This window comes from Rhinopithecus bieti, unplaced genomic scaffold, assembly GCF_001698545.2.
Source record: "Rhinopithecus bieti isolate Rb0 unplaced genomic scaffold, ASM169854v2 scaffold_3878, whole genome shotgun sequence".
Taxonomy (NCBI): domain Eukaryota; kingdom Metazoa; phylum Chordata; class Mammalia; order Primates; family Cercopithecidae; genus Rhinopithecus; species Rhinopithecus bieti.
In genome coordinates, this window is record NW_016805059.1 from 7,590,160 (window position 1) to 7,605,985 (window position 15,826).

The window sequence follows — 15,826 nt, forward strand, 5'->3', positions numbered from 1 at the left end:
TTATTTACCACATGTTTAATTCTTAATGTTGTGTGCTGTGGGATTGAGCATGCAGAAGTCAGCAGAAAGAGTTCTGGTTTTTACATCTAGAGCTATTACTTGCTGTACAATAATAAAGGCACTATTTTATTGGCTTACTTGTAATTAACTTCACCACTAGGCATTCATATAAATCATTTGTAATCTGTTTTCTTTAGATTTTTATTCTTTTAAACTGGTGTAACATGCTTGTTTTCTGTTGTCTCTTTACAAATGGATTGAGGTTGTAATTACTTTTTGGAACTAGGCTGTCAGAAACCAACATATATGTGGATTCAAGAAATGATTGAGGCAAGCTAATGAATTTTATATAACAGTTTATAAAGATTTGTTACTGAAATAAATATTCAGTAGTAGGATTGTTTTGCAAAACTTAATAAATAATGATATTCTCTCAAGTTAAAAGTGTCTAGACATTCTAAAAGTTAAAGTGGCAGCAATCATTAATTAGAAAATATTTATACTTTTTATGTTTTCAAAATCCTGACAGTAAATATATGAGATTTCTTTGAACTCCTCCTTATCAACTTAAGTATATTAAAAAAAGTAGACATTAAACCTTCATGTGTTTTCCTATTTTGCATAATATTATCTAATAAATCCTACTTTATTGACTAATACTTTATATCATTTTATGCTTAAAATTTTTATGATTATTAGTTTAAAATAAAATAAAAATTAAAATAGATGCAGACTTTTGAATAGAAAAGAAACATTTTAAAAGAAACACATATGTATGTCTGGCTGGGTTTAAATTAGCTATGTATTATCCTAAGCTAAATACTAGAAAACAAACATTTGTCTCTAAAATAACTTTGTTTAGAAAATGTTTTAGTAGTCTGTAGAAAGAATTTAGAAGTATGAGATAATTTAATTCTAAATTAAAAGTATTAAAATCTTCAGTTGATAATTCTTACAAAATAAATGTGTATTGAGGTGGGAGATAGGAGGTAGGAAGAAAGCTGTTTGCACCCATGTCCTGAAGTAGTGCTTCTAAAAATAATTCAGTTGGTAAATACTTTTTATTATAGTTGAGAACATTAGATGGTTTAAAATCTTTTAAAAATAATTAGCTGTTTTATATAGTTTTAATGGAAGTCTTTCATGTTTCACCTCTAGCAGTCTTTAATGAACACTCCTTGTAATTTCAGTGCAAGCTTTGAGATTCCCTAAAGACTTGACTTCAGACCTCAAAGGGCAGCAATTGCCATATGTCTGAAGAACTAGAGTTGCTAAACAGACTGACCATGTACTAATAGGACACATTTATACAGCTCCTGAATGTGGAGCCCTGATATAGACTTAATGATGATCATCTGTTGAGAGCTTGTAGCTGGAAAGAGTTAGAGTAACTTTTTTGCCACCTTTATTGAAATCAAGCTTTCTGTATTGATTAGTGAAAGATCTTGACTAAATTGATGCCAGTTTGGAAGTTCCTAGAAGGATCATTATTGTCTGGAGACACGTTTTACCTGAAAACTATAAATGCAGATTTTAGAGGTACTTGCAAATATATTAATATTTCATATACCTAAACATAAAAGCAAGAGGATTTTTTTGATTATTTACAAATAATTAAAAATGTGTAATTACATAATTGATTTGCATGGTTATCTTAATGTTTTGGATTTTAAAATATTTTTATATTTTGTAAATGCCATGAATACTTTCTCTGTATTCAATTCTTTACTAACTGACCTATAATATTTATACAAACCACAGGTACATTTTAGACGAATATGTTCACAAAAATGAGGGAAACCAAAACTTTCCGAAGGGCAGTATATTATTTTACTATTTCACAGAATGATTAAAGAAACAATAGAATAAAATCTTTCCTTTATTGTTACGCTGTATTCTTTTGTGGTATGTGATTATTTAAGCTTGTGTTAGATATAATATGGAGAGAGTGCTGACCCAAAGTGCAAACACTATTGAAAAGTTAATGATAGTTTATACTTCGAGCACTTAAGATTACTGTATCTTGACATGAACAGTTTTGCCTTCTTTTTTATTTTTGGCTTTTTTTTTTTTTTTTTTTGAGGCGGAGTCTCACTCTATCCCCAGACTGGAGTGCAGTGGTGCGATCTTGGCTCACTGCAACCTCCACCTCACGGGTTCAAGTGATTCTCCTGCCTCAGCCTCCTGAGTAGCTGGAACTACAGGCACGCGCCACCACGCCCAACTAATTTTTGTATTTTTAGTAGAGATGGAGTTTCACCATGTTGGCCAGGACGGTCTCGATTTCTTGACCTCGTGATCCGCCCACCTTAGCCTCCCAAAGTGCTGGGATTTACAGGCGTGAGCCACTGCACCTGGCCAGTTTTGCCTAGCTTTAACCTTTAGTCTTGTGTGTAATGTGTTTCTCAGTTTTGTGTTAATACATTCCCTTCCTCATTTGAACTATCCTTCCTGGCTTTCTCCCTGAATTCCTGTGAGTGTTTCTGTCAACTGTTTATGTAATTGGAGGTACATCTATCCAATTTGCTTCATTTTACAAGGGCATAGATAACTACATCTTAACAAATCAATATGGATATCTCATTGAAGAACTTAAACCTTTAAATTTTTGTATTTTTATACTAAGGAAAATGAAACAGTTTGACATGAGTTCAGGTTTAAAAATTTTTTTTCTTTATTCTTTTCTTTAATATAAATTATGTTTGGGTTCTGAGAGCAAAACTTACAAAAAAGGGTATAACTACCAGTAGAAATGAAAATAAACTCAATTTCATTTGGCAGGTTGCAATACTGAATTTAGGTCCGGTGCAGTGGCTCATACCAATATTCCCAACACTTTGGGAGGCCAAGGCAGGAGGATTGCTTGAGGTCAGGAGTTTGAGGCTACGGTGAGCTATAATCATCATGCCACTGCACTTTCGCCTGTGCGAGAGAGTGAGACCCTGTCTTTTTCAAACAACAACGACAGCAACAAAAACCCTCAAAAAACTGACTAAAAAAAGTACAGATTCTTAATATAGTTAGCTTATAATACTTTTGTATTTTCATAGTTTTTTTCATATTTGTAAAACTTGAATGCATGTTCTATTTCTTAGAGATTTTCAAGAATAATGTTGGATAAATACTTGTCCAGTTACAAAAATATGTGTGTATCATAATTTTTATTTTTTATTCATCTACCATTCTATATATTTAGGGCATATGATTTATTTTTATATTTATTTTTTTGAGACGGATTCTCACTGTGTCACCCAGGCCGGAGTGCAGTGGTGCGATCTTGGCTCACTGCAACCTTTGCCTCATGGGTTCAAACAATTAATTCTGCCTCAGCCTCCCGAGTAGCTGGAATTACAGGTGCCTGCCACCATACCCTACTAATTTTTGTATTTTTAGTAGAGATGGGGTTTCACCATGTTGGCCAGGCTGGTCTCGAATTCCTGGCCTCAGGTGATCCACTGGCCTTGGCCTCTTGAAGTGCTGGGATTATAGGCGTGAGCCACCATGCCCAGCTGGGCATACGATTTTAATTTAAAGCTTATTTTCATCAAATAAAGCACCCAAATAATAGTATAGTACAGAAACAAATAAGCAATAGTTCTCTGCCTCATTCCCCACTCTTCCCTGTGATTGATTCTTAACTCTTGGAAGCAGCCATGTCTTTCAAATATTTTTAGTTGTTGACAGTGATATGGTTGAATTACTATTGCTTTTTTTTGTTTTTTGAGACAGAGTCTCACTGTCACCTGGGCTGGAATGTAGTGGCGTGATCTTGGCTTGCTACAATCTCTGCCTCCTGGGTTCAAGGGGTTCTCCTGCCTTAGCTTCCCGAGTGGCTGGGATTATAATAGGCGTGCACCACTGCACCCGGCCATGAATTACTATTTCTTGATTTTTAAACTTTAAAATTAATATTTTGTGAAAATGACCACTGAGTACTTAAACTCCTCTCCTTTTAACTTTCACTCTCCTACTTCTTTCTAATATACTTACATAATAATATTTGTTAAAACCATACTTAGTATTTACATTATTATCATGTATTCATGCCAGAGCTAAAAAATGTACCATGAATTACATCTTTTTCTTTCTTTTTTTTCTCCCCTCTTTTCTCCTCTTCTGCCCTCTCTCTTTCTGCTGCCCTTTTCTCTTTTCCCTCCTTCTCCTCTCCTCCCTTGCTCATCCTTCCTCTCCCCTCTCTTGCTTGCTGGTTCTTTTTTTTTTCATTCTTTCGTCTAGAACTAATGATTTTGTCCTTTTTCCTTTACTTATATTTCTGTGCACTCACCACAAATTGATCTTTAAATTTTTCTCTGGAATCGTAAAACCCATTGGAAAAAGTGGTTAAACCCACTGGATATTTATTGGTTCAATTGTTTTGCTTCGAGATATAGCACCAGGAGTCCCCTTTTTCCTGTTCCAATCTAGACTGGTTGTCCTTTAGATCTATAGGAAGCTTTTATGTCAGAGACTTCTTTTATAATCAGCCTAGTGTTTCCCTCTTTCCTCTCTCATGCTGTAGTCACTGTGTATGTGTGTGTGTGTGTGTGTGTGTGTGTGTATGTATATGTGTGTGTTTGTTCCATTGCAGACTTCCTTTTAGAAATGTATGTTGATTCAACATTTATGGATCACTAATTCATATGTACTGGTCACTGTTCTAGCACTGGGGATGTAGTAAAGCTTTGTCTCAAATAAAATAATTCGGGGAGATTGGAACGTTAGAGTAGGTTTATAATGTAAGACCTACTTACACACTCTGGAGGGTCTTGAAGCTACACTTCCATGTATGGTGAGAAAAAAATTTGTAAAGGGAGCCTCAGCTTTCTTGAAGAGCTCTGGAACTACCCTTCTTTGTAGATCAGACCTTATGGTAGGAACTACAGCCAGTCAACTGGAAAACCGAATGCAGTGGGGGAGTAATTGGATCCTGAGGTGGCGGGAGCCAGTTGGTGGCATTCAGTCACCAAAGGCAAGTTGAATGTGGTTACCATAATGGACAGCAGAGTCAAAGCTGCAAGCAGAACTATGATGCTGATTAGACTGGAGCAGATCTATGACATTGGTGAATTGATCATGGTATATGTAGGGGAGAAGTAGATAGTATGCCGTTTAATTTTTTATTTTACCTGTATACGCAGAGAAATTCTAGATCAAGTGAACAAATACCTAACTTTAATCATAAAAGCAGTGAGTCATGGCCCCTCAATCAGTGTCCCAACTGGAGCCAATTTATAGGACCAGAACTTTGTGAAGGGAGGGGAAGCTGGGTCCCCTTGAAGAAGGACTCATTTTCTCATGACCAGTGCAAGGTTAGAAGTAACCAGGTCCACACATACATGTGTCTTTTCATAATGTCAGACTTTTATTGATGCATTTTAATCACAGAAGCCACAAGCTACATGGATTTCTCAATGAGACAATTCTCTTTATACTTCCCATTCGCTCAGTAGTCAGAGCTGTGGGCACACAGGCTCAAGCCACTCTACAAGTCAGTCAGTATTGCATACCATACATAATGGTATATTTAATCAGTATATAAATATTATAAGTTAAACATTCTACAACAAAGTAACATTTAACATCAAGAGGGAAAAGAGATAGGAGAAAGGGTTAATAAACCAGTCCCTGGGGAGCGAAGAAGACAAAAGGAGTCCTGGTCTCGGTTGGGTGGTCAGTCAGTCTTGCAAAGAAAAGTCTTTGAGGTGGTAGATCCTTTGTCGACAGAGGCCAAATTCTTATCACAAGTGACTGCAAGATGCTGAGGGCCTAATCTTTCATAGTCACAGAGTACTCTGGTCAGAACTGATAGTGGAAGAATGTGTTTGTGTCCTCATCTGGTTGGATGCAATTTTAGGTTTTGATTTTGTTTTTTTAATTAAACAAAACATCCTTGTTGGCAAAATGCTCCATGAAATATAAAATGGAATCTTTTTCTAAGATAGAAAGGATGTCTATGTTATGTCACAGGTGCTCTATACACTGGTATGCCACCAAAATTTATACTGTTAATCTTTTCCTCACTCTTCCCCAAAGGGACCTATGACCTTTTACCAGGATTACTGTTCACTTGGGGAAAATGAAATAATCAGATTACTGGACATTGGCTCTGAACTGACAATGATTCCAAGAGACCTAAAATATCAGGGAGCTTATGGGGGCCAGATGATCAGTAGAGTTTTAGGTCAGCTCTATCTCACAATAGGCCTAGTGAGCCTTCAAATTCATCTTGTCATTATTTCCCAAATTCTGGAATGCATAGTTGGAATAGACATACTCAGAAACTGGCAGTGTCTCCACATTGGTTTCCTGACCTATGGAGTGAGGGTTATTATGATGGGAAAGGCCCCAGGTGGAAGCCGCTGGAACTGCCTCTACCTAAGAAAATTGTAAGCCAAAAGCAATACTGTATTTCTGGAAGGATTTTCCTCCATCAAGGATTTGACACAGGTGTGGTAATTTCCAGCCTGTATTCATCTCACTTGCCTATTTGGCCTATGCAGAAGACACATGAATCTTTGAGAATGACAGTGGATTATTATAAGCATAACCATGTGAGAAGATGCTCAGCATCATTAGTCATCAGGGAAATGCAAATCAAAACCACAATGAGATACTACTTTACCTCATGTGGTTGAGTATAATCAAAAAACGGGTAATAAGTGTTGGCTAGAACAACACTTGTCAATAAGGACCACCAGAAGCAGTTTTCTTTCATCTAGCAAGACTAGCAGTGTCCCTTAACTGCCTGATATTAGGAGTATCTGGCTTTCTAGCTGTATGTCATAATATAGTTTGCATGGATCTTTATCACTTTTCACTTCCACAGAGAAATCACAGTGGTCCATTACATTGATGACATTATGCTGGTTCCACTTAGCAAGAAGTAGTAACTACCAGACTTTTTGGTAAGGTATTTGCATGTCAGAAGTTGGAAGCTAAATTCACCTCAGTGAAATTTCTAGGGTTCCAGTATTGTGGAACATGTCAAGATAATCCCTTCTTAGGTGAAAAATAAGTTGTATCTGGCCCCTCCTACAACTGAAAGTACACGCTAGTGACTGTTCACGGATTTTAGACAAGATTGAGCATTTTCAGGGTGGTATGGCTGTAGACTCTATGGATTTTAGAGGCAACATATTCCTCATTTGGGTATGTTACTCTCCCATTTTCCGAGTTGCCTGAAAAGCTGATAGTTCTGAGTAGAACTCAGAACAAGAGAAGGCTCTGTAATAGGTTTAGGCTGCTGTGCAAGCCATAGACTCCAGGAGATCTAATGGTGCTTGAAGTTTCAGTGACAGATGGGGATGCTGTTTGGAGTCTTTAGCAGGCCCTTTAGGTAAATTGCAATGCAAACCCATAGGATTTTGGAGCAAGACCCTGCCATCCCTCCCAGACAAATATTCTCCTTTTAAGAAACAACTCTTGGTCTGTCACTAAGTTTTCGTAGAGACTGAACAGTTAACCCTGGGCCACCAAGTTAGCAAGTGACTGAGCTGCTTATTATGAACTGAATGTTATCTGTCCCACTAAGCCATCAAGTTGTGCATGCACAGAAGCACTCTGTTGTCAAATCAAAGTGACACACATGTGATCAGGCCCAAGCAATGCTTGAAAACACAAGAAAGTTGCATGAAGTGGCCTAAATATCCAGTGGTCCTCAGTTCTGCTACACTGCCTTCTCTTGGCCAGCCTGGTGAGTGCTGTGATCAGTTGCCAGAGGAGAAGACTTGGGCCTGGTGTATAGATTGTTCTGACAATATGCAGGCACCACCCGAAAGTGAACAGCTGCAGCACTACAGCCCCTTTCTGGGACATCTCTGATGGACTATAGTGAAGGAGAACCTTCTCAGTGGACAGAACTTTGAGGAGTGTACCTGATTGTTTACTTTTTTCGGAAGGATAAATGTGATTATTTATTAATTCATGGGCTATAGCCATTGGTTTGTCTGGATGGTCAGAGACTTGGAAGGGACATGAGTAGAAAATTGTTGACCAAAAAATTTGGGGGAAGAGTTATGTGTATAGATGTCTGTGAATGGGAGAAAAATGTGAATACTGTGTATTTGTGTCCTGTATGAATGCTTACTGAAGGGTGACTTCAACAGAGGCTAATTTTAATAATAAAGTGGCTGGGAAGACCTGTTCTGTGGATACCAGTCAGCCACTTTCCCCAGCCACCCATCAGTGCCCAGTGAGCTCATGAACAAGGTGGTCATGGTGGCAGGGATGAATGTTATCCAAGGGCTCAGTAACCTGAACTTCCACTCAGCAAGCCAACCTGGCTGTGGCTACTGCTGAGTGTCAAATCTGCTGGCAGTGGAGACCAACAGTAAGTCCCTGATAAGGCACCATTCCCTAGGATGATCAACCTGTTACCTGGTAGCAAGTTGATTACATTTGACCCCTTCCATCATAGAAAGAGCAGCATTTTGTTCTTATTAGAATAGACACTCACTCTGAATACAGATTTGTTTTCCCTGCATGCCGTACTTCTGCCCAAACTACCATCTGTGGATTCACAGAATGCTTTGTCAGCCTTCATTGTATTGCTTAGCATTGCTTCTGATTAAGAAATCTATTTCACAGCAAATGAATGCTGGTGGAATTCACTGGCCTTGCTATGTTCCCCACCATCCTCAAGCAGCTGGCTTGATAGAACTGAATGTAGGTGGCAATACCTTCTATGGTTGGGACAAGGTTTTACCAGGATATATGTGTACTGAATCAGCATCCAGTATATGGTGCTGTTTCTCCCCATAGGTAGGATTCACTGGTTCAGGAATCAACAGGTGGAAATGGGAGTGATACCACTTGTTATTACCTCTAGTGACCCAATAGCAAAATTTTTGCTTCCTGTTCCTGTGATCTTACACTTTGCTGGCCTAGAGGTCTTCATTCCAAAGGGAGAAGTGCTTCCACCAGGAGGCACAACAATGATTCCATTGAACTGGAAGTTAAGATTGCTTCCCAGCCACTTTGGGCTCCTCATGCCTCTGAATCCTCAGGCAAAAATGGAGTTATCATGCTAAGAGTAGTGATTGATCCTGACTACTGTGGGGAAATTGAACTATACCACAATAAAAGTAAGGAAGAATATGTGTGTAGTACAAGAAGTTCCTCAGTGCTTATCTTAGTATCACCATACTGTGTGATTAAGTTGAGGAACGCTGGTAATACAATCCAGGTAGGACTACTAAAGCAGCCCATACCCTTCAGGAATGAAGCTTTGAGTCACCCTATTAGGTACAGTACCAGGACCAGCTGAGGTGCTTGCTGAAGACAAAGGGAATATAGAGTAGGCAGTGAAAAAAAGGTAGTTGTAGATACCAACTGTGATCACGTGACCATTTACAAAACAAGAAATGTAATTGTTACATTTCCTTATTTTGTGTGTATATATGTGTTTGTGTGTGTGTGTATATATATGTGTATATATACATATATTTTATATATATATAAAATCTTTGTTTTCTTTCTTCTTAATCCCTCACCATGAAACTTAAGATGTATTGAATTTATAGTATCAACATCATAGTATTTAAGTATTGTTAACTGTACATCATAGTATGTAAATATGTAAATTATGGGATATTGGGGGAAGTGTATATATCACCTAAGGTGGGGAATGGGTTTATATTAGGGTTCTCCAGATAAATAGAACCAATAGAATATATATAGATTTAGACAAAGAGATTTATTATGAGGGATTGGCTCATGCAATTATGGAGGCTGAGAGGTCTCATGATCTGCTGTCTAAAACTTAAAGGCCCAGGAAAACCAGTGGTGTTCAGTCCCAGCCTGAGTCTGAAGTCCTGAGAACCTGGAGTGCTAATGTGAGGGCAAGTGAAGAGGATGTCTTTCCCAACAGAAGCAGGTGAACTCCTACTTCCTCTGCCGTTTCGTTTTATTCGGGCCCTCAACAAATTGGGTGATTAATGCTCACTCACACTGGTGAAGTTAGATCTTCTTTACCACTTCAGATGCTCATCTGTTGTGGAACAACCTCACAGACACAACCAGAAATCATGTTTTATCAGTTCCCTGGGCATTTGTTAGTCCAGTCAAGTTGACACATAAAATTGACTGTCACAGGTTTAGAATGGTTTTGGTTGTATGCAGAATAGTTGTATCATGTGAGGTGGAATTATGACCTTGTTATTAATCTTCATTTGATGATGAAGTATGGTTTAAGTAGATATATATGAGTGCCAAGTTGACAAGGAGTGGACTTGTGATAGTTAATTTGTGTGTCATTTGGGTCACAGGCTGTTTAGACATTTGGTTAAATGTTATTCTGGGTATATCTGTGAGAGTCTTTTGTGAATGAAATTAATGTTTAAATTGGTAGACTAAGTAAAAAAGATTGCCCTCCCTGTTAGTGTTGGGCATTATCCGATCAGCTGAATGCCTGAATAAAACAAAAAGGCTGACTCTTTCCCCCAATAGAGAGAATTTCTTCTTGCTAACTGCTTCTAACTATGACTTTGACTTTTTCTCACTTTTGGATTCAAATTTGTCTCTTCCTGGGTCTAGAGGCTGCTGGCCTTCACACTGTGCCGTTGGTCTTGCTGACTTATCCTGTAGATATTGGCACTTGTTAGCCAATGTAATTGTGTGAGTCAATTCCTTGTAATAAATCTCTTCTCTTCTTCTTCTTCTCTTCTCTTCTCTTCTCTTCTCTTCTCTTCTCTTCTCTTCTCTTCTCTTCTCTTCTCTCTCTCTCTCTCTTCTCTCTCTCTCTCTCTCTCTCTCCCACCGCCCCCCCCCGCCCCCGCATTCATTCTGTTTCTCTGAAGAATCCTGATTGATAACAGGGCATAGAAATAGCATTTGATATGCCGGGCGTGGTGGCTCACTCCTGTAATCCCAGCAGTTTGGGAGGCCGAGGCGGGTGAATCACCTGAGGTCAGCAGTTAGAGACCAGCCTGCCCAGCACGGTGAAAACCCATCTCTACTAAAAATAATTATAATAAAAAAATTAGCTGGGCATGGTGATGCCCACCTGTAGTCCCAGCTACTTGGGAAGCTGAGGCAGGAGAATCGCTTGAACCCGGAGGCAGAGGTTGCAGTGTGCCGAGATCGCGCCTCTGCACTCCAGCCTGGGTGACAGAGTGAGACTCTGTCTCAGAAAAAAGAAAAGAAAAAAAAAAGAGATAGCGCTTGATAAAACAAAATCTCTATCTTGTTATTTTAGATGAAATTAAAAAAAATTTTCCTATGATATTTAATTGTACTTTAATTTTCTTTTCTTCATCCTCTTAACAATATTGTCTGTTTTCTGTGAGTTTTTTTTTTCTCCCCTGCTTGTTTGCTTTGGTGTCTGTCATCACAGAAGAGGGTTTCCTCAAATGTCTAGTTAATTTTGGCAATTTGCAGAGAAAATCTGTATGTCTAGGTATGAGTTGTCCACCAGTGATGCATGAGTTCCCTTTGTCATTCATAGAGCCTTACCTTTTATTCTAGCTTCTCAGTTTTCTCAGAAAAGTTTTCAGATATCACTCAGAGTGTCATAGTCCAGTATGTATACTTTCGATTTATCTTGTCTTTTTCATTATAGCTTTTTAAAATAATTTCCTTAATTATAACTTTTCTGGAAAATTATCTTTCAGTGTTTACTATGGTAGGATGGCTACACGGCATAGGAAGAAGATTTGGGATTCTAACTTTTTTTTTATACCAACTTACAGCTCTTAGCCTCAGCCACCTTCGTATGTACTCAGTGCCTTCAATTCCTAGCTTTTCTGGAGTTTTGTGACAAGCATTGATTTCCTTTCTCATGTTGATTCTTCTACTTTGTTGTGTAGAGGTTTGTTTTCTTTGGTTCTCTAAACGCGTTTATTACTACTAACTCGTGTTTCCAGGTTGTAAAATAAATTTCTTGATGTATCTCATATACTGTTGCTTCCTCTTTATTTTCACATTTACTATGTTTAACCTGAAGTCACTCATTATCTACCTTTCTTAAAAGAAAAAAAATTTTTTTTTGAGACAGAGTCTCGTTCTGTTGCCCAGACTGTAGTGCAGTGGTGTTATCTTGGCTCACTGCAACCTCTGCCTCCCAGGTTCAAGTGATTCTTATGCCTCAGCCTCCTGAGTAGCTGTGATTATAGGCGTGCACCACCGCGCCCAGCTAATTTTTGTGTTTTTAAGTAGAGATGGGGTTTCACCATGTGTGCCAGGTTTGTCTTGAACTCCTGACCTCGTGGTCCGCCCACCTTGGCTTCCCAAAGTGCTGGGATTACAGGCGTGAGCTACCATGCCTGGCCAAAAAATTTTTTTTGATACTCAAAGTTATGTTAAAGATCTGCCTGCCAGAATCAATTGCTACTGCATTTAACATTATTCAGAATTAATTGCTTGACAAAGTAAAATGATAGCAGTGTAGATTATATGTAATCTTTTAAATCTGTGACCTGATTTTTTCTGCTTTAGAACATACTAATATTTGGGAATTACTTTTAAAATCGAGATAAATTTATTTAGTGTGTTTGTTACTAAAATATGTTCTAGGAGATTATTGAATTTATAGAAAACTCAGGATCATGTCTAAAGAAATGAGAATTTTATTACAATAATTTAAATGAATGCATAGCACATTAATTGCTATCTTTTTCTCTATATTTATTTGTTGAGGATAGGGAAGAATAGACAATGTTAGGTTAATGAAGTCTTTTGTCCCCCTAACTAGCTTTTACCACCAAGAATACAGTTTTGACATTTGGTGGAGATCTATGTAGTAGATATCACTAATATGTATTATCTTCATTGTTTTTGTTGTGTGACTTAAAAGCATCAGTAAGCTAAGAGTGTATTTTAGTAAAAATTGACAAGTCAACAATTACGGCCTTAGGAAGTGATAGTCAATTAAATACAGCTTAGGAACAGGTATGAAATTATTGACTCTGTTGTTTTGTTTTGAGTTCTTCCTCTCCAAAGTGCTGAAATGTGTTTTGAAATTACTTAGTTGCATTAGTGGTTGGATTTGAGGCTTTTAACGTGTTTTCATCAGCACCTCTGGGAAAAGGATAACCAAGACCTTTAAATGTACTATGCATTTTGCATCACTATATAATTGTAAGTACTGTGATGAAATATTGAAATGATCATGAAAGATGATGACCATTAAGCTTTTCTTTTAACTATTAAAACTCACTAAGGGTTATATTGAACTGTGGTTTATGAAATTGTTTAGACTAACACCTTCCTTGATGATTGTTTCTGAAGTGGAGAAAAATGGTTTAGGATAGCATAGTTCATGAATATTCTTTTTAGTTTTGGCAACTTCTGTAAATTACTATAGAGAATGTTTTATTATGGAGAAAACTGGTTGGCTTTGACTAACACCTGGATTATAAACAAATTGAAAAAATATTCTCATGGGCTTCAGATTCTTTTATGTAGGTTATTCTTTTAGTATGCATTTGTATATCTGGCATTTGGTATTTTATTAAATGGTAATAATTAGTAATTAGGACTGTATTATAGAGAAATGAAAACATAAAGATATTCCTGAGATTTGTGATAATTTTTAACAATAACCAGAAGTGTAAGATTTGTATTTTCATTTTATTCCTATTTTTAGCCAATTTTAAAAATTATACGATGAGAAACATTTTATTGTCAGGCTATTATGTAATAAATTGGCGGAAGTAACAAATAATGGGCTTATAGATGATCTCAAGAAAAACCAGAAGCATAATATATTACTAGTAATAAATTTGAGTTTGCGAGCCTCCATAAAACACTGAACTTCTTCAATTATATATGTACCTTCATATCTAATTTTTTTTTTTTTTTTTTTTTTTTTTGAGACGGAGTCTTGCTCTGTCGCCCGGGCTAGAGTGCAGTGGCTGGCTCTCAGCTCACTGCAAGCTCCGCCTCCCGAGTTTACGCCATTCTCCTGGCTCAGCCTCCCGAGTAGCTGGGACTACAGGCGCCCGCCACCTCGCCCGGCTAGTTTTTTGTATTTTTTTTGTAGAGACGGGGTTTCACCGTGTTAGCCAGGATGGCCTCGATCTCCTGACCTCGTGATCCGCCCGTCTTGGCCTCCCAAAGTGCTGGGATTACAGGCTTGAGCCACCGCGCCCGGCCCTAATTTGTTTTTAATTGAAAATAAATATTTCATGTGACATACCAAGATAAGTTTAGGTTCTAAATTTTTAGTGTGGTTAAGTTTTGATAGTTATACTAACTTTAACTTGTTTTCAGTCTAACCTCAATAATACTACGTAAAATCTTTGTGAAATCTAAATGGCACCATTTCTGATTTGACAATGTAAGTGAAAGTTTCTGTATATGATGAAAAGAAAATCTAAATGATGTTTACCCTTTACCTGCCTACTTAATGTATGAGTCTTTCTGCTGTTACCTATTTCATCCGTGTGTAGTTTTGAGTTTTAACAAAAATCCTTTCCCATTGCAATTTTGGATCAGACCAAATGGATTTGAGAAAATAGTACTAGTAAATACTTTTTTATTACTAATTTTTAAAAGACTTTACTTTTTAGAGCAGTTTTAGGTTCACAGCAAAATTGAGCAAAAGTTAGAGATTTCCCACGTTCCTCTTTCCCCTACACACACATAGCCTTCTCTCTTGTCAACATTCTTCACCAGACTGGTGTGTGTGTTATAATCAATGAACCTACATTGACATATTATCATTCAAAGTCCACAGTTTACATTAGGGTTCACTGTGGTGGTCTGCATTCTGTGAGTTTAGACAAATGCATAATGGTGTGTCTTCATCATCATAGTTTCATACAAAGTAGTTTTACTGCCCTAAAAATCCTTTGTGCTCCCCTCCATTCCCAGTAACCCCTGTAAACACGGATCTTTTTTACATTTCTCCATAGTTTTGCCTTTTCCAAAATGTCATATAGTAGGAATCATACAGTATGTAACTTTTTCATATTAGTTTCTTTCTCTTAGTAATGTCCTTTCATGGCTTGAAAGCTCTTTTTTTTTTTAAGCACTGAATAATATTCCATTGTCTGGTTGTACCACAATTTATTTATCCATTCACCTTCTGAATGACATTTTGTTTGCTTCTAAGTTTTGGCATTTATGAATAAAGCTGCTATAAATCTCCATGTACAAATTTCTAAGTGGTCATAAGTTTTCAACTCCCTTGGTTAAACACTAAAAAGTGAAATTGCTGGATCTTATGGTAAGAGTAGGTTTAGTTTTGTTAGGAACCACCAAACTGTTTTTCAATGAGACTGTATTATTTTGGATTCCCACCAGCAAAGACTGAGATTTCATTTATTCTTGTACCACATCCTTGCATTAGGTGATGTCAGTGTACTGGATTTTGGCCATTCTAACAGGTGTCTAATGGTATCTAGTCCTTTCCCCGATGACAAGTGGAGAATCTTTCATATGCTTATTTGCCATTTGTATATCTTCCTTGGTGTCAAAGTGTCAAAGTGTCAAAGTCTTTGACCCATTGTTTAATGTTATTGTTTGTTTTTGTTGACTTTTTTTTTTAAACTCAAATTTATCAGTGCAATTTTCAGTCTTTTCCTTTATGTTCATACATTTTTTTTTTAGATGCAACCTTTTTTATTATTATTATTACTATACTTTAAGTTCTAGGGTACATGTGCATAACGTGCAGGTTTGTTACATATGTATACTTGTGCCATGATGGTGTGCTGCACCCATCAACTCGTCAGCACCCAACAATTCGTCATTTATATTAGGTATAACTCCCAATGCAATCCCTCCTCCCTCCCCCCTCCCCATGATAGGCCCCAGGGTGTGATGTTCCCCTTCCCGAGTCCAAGTGATCTCATTGTTCAGTTCCCACCTATGAGTGAGAACATGC

The 15,826-nt window shown here is 37.4% G+C and overlaps 1 protein-coding gene across 1 annotated transcript in view; it reads left to right on the top strand.

Annotated features, from left to right (window-relative positions):
* Window positions 1-15,826, top strand: part of LRBA (LPS responsive beige-like anchor protein) — a 621,489-nt gene that overhangs the window by 242,535 nt on the left and 363,128 nt on the right. The gene's annotated exons all lie outside the window — the stretch shown is intronic.